Below are 1,783 nucleotides of genomic sequence, written 5' to 3' on the forward strand. Positions count from 1 at the left end.
GAGGATCCCAACGCTCACTTAGCAAACTCTTTGGAACTATGCGATACATTTAAAATTAGTGGTGTTTTTGATGATGCCATTCGTCTTTGGTTATTCCCTTTTTCATTGAGGAACAAAGCTAAGCAGTGGTTGAACTCATTACCACGAGGGTCAATCACTACTTGGGAACAAATGACCGAAAAATTTCTATTAAAATATTTTCCGCCGGCTAAAACGACCAAATTACGTAATGATATCTATTCGTTTGTGCAGATGGACTTAGAAACTCTTTACGATGCATGGGAGAGATACAAGGACTTACTGAGAAGGTGCCCTCACCATGGGTTACCACTTTGTCTTCAGGTTTAAACGTTCCATAATGGCCTGAATCCTTCGACTCGACAAATGGTTGACGCAGTTGCTGGCGGAACCATCAATAATAAAACACCTGAAGATGCTTATGAGTTTATAGAGGAGATGTCACTGAATAACTATCAGTGGCAAGTCACGAGGACAAAACCAACGCAAATAGCTGGTGTTTATAATGTCGATTCGGTCACCATGCTCTCTAATCAGGTAGAACTCTTGAATAAGAAAATTAATGGTTTTCTTAGTTCTTCACAGGTTCACCCAGTAATGCAGTGCGAAGCAAGTGGAGGTGGATTAAGTAATTCAGACTACCAACCTTATGGCCACAACATGGATAACGAGCAGTTAAATTACATGGGTAATAATTCTCGATCTCAAAACAATCCATATTGTAACACTTACAATACAGGTTGGAGGAACCACCCAAATTTCCCTTAGGGAGGCCAAGGAAATCAGAGAGCACCTCCAGGCTACCAACAACCACCCTACCAATAGGAAAAGAAGTCGAACCTTGAAGAGATGCTCTTAAAGTTTATATCAGTGTCAGAAACTCATTTCCAAAACACCGAGACAACACTTAAAAATCAACAAGCGTCGATCCAAGGGCTCGAAACTCAGATAAGCCAACTGTCCAAACTGATTTTAGAAAGACCATTAGGAAGTTTACTTAGTAACACCAAATCAAAAGAGCATGTAAAAGCAGTTACACTAAGGAGTGGGAAAGTGTTAGCGGAATCTGAAAAGAAGCTAACATAAGAAGCCGTGGTAAGCGAAAGGGGGGAAGAAAAACCCGAAAGTAGTGACAAACCAGTGCCGAAGGAATATAAACCACCAGTTCCATACCTAGAAAAATTGAAAAAAGATCGCATTGATGCATAATTCGGTAAGTTTCTTGAACTTTTTAAGCAATTACATATCAACTTACCTTTTGTTGAAGCCATCTCACAGATGCCTACATACGCAAAATTTTTGAAGGAGCTTCTAACAAATAAAAGGAAGTTCGAGGACTTATCTACAGTAGAACTCAACGAGGAGTGCTCAGCCATACTCCAAAACAAGCTGCCAACCAAACTGAAATATCCAGGAAGTTTTACTATCCCTTGCTTAATTGGTAGTCTGAATGTTGAGAAAGCACTAGCTGATTTAGGCGCTAGCATTAATTTGATGTCATATAAATTGTTCAAACAACTTGGTATTGGGGAACCTAAACCTACTAGGATGAGTATTCAATTAGCTGATAGATCTATTAAATATCGTAGGGGTATTATAGAAGACGTACTTGTGAAAGTAGATAAATTCATATTTCCTGTTGACTTTGTTGTGCTTGACATGGATGAAGATGTGAAAGTACCCTTAATTTTAGGGCTCCCATTTTTAGCCATTGCTAGGGCTGTAATCGATGTGGGTGATGGTAAATTGGTACTTAGAGTAGGTG

General features: G+C 39.4%; 1 non-coding gene across 1 annotated transcript; it reads right to left on the minus strand.

The window, feature by feature from the left end:
* Positions 1 to 219: 219 nt before the first annotated feature.
* LOC128281405 (small nucleolar RNA R71) lies at positions 220 to 326 on the minus strand. Its single transcript, XR_008271611.1, has one exon. It is a non-coding gene; the product is annotated as a small nucleolar RNA R71 (small nucleolar RNA).
* Between the last annotated feature and the right edge of the window lie 1,457 nt (positions 327 to 1,783).

The sequence above is a fragment of the Gossypium arboreum genome, chromosome 1, assembly GCF_025698485.1.
Source record: "Gossypium arboreum isolate Shixiya-1 chromosome 1, ASM2569848v2, whole genome shotgun sequence".
Taxonomy (NCBI): domain Eukaryota; kingdom Viridiplantae; phylum Streptophyta; class Magnoliopsida; order Malvales; family Malvaceae; genus Gossypium; species Gossypium arboreum.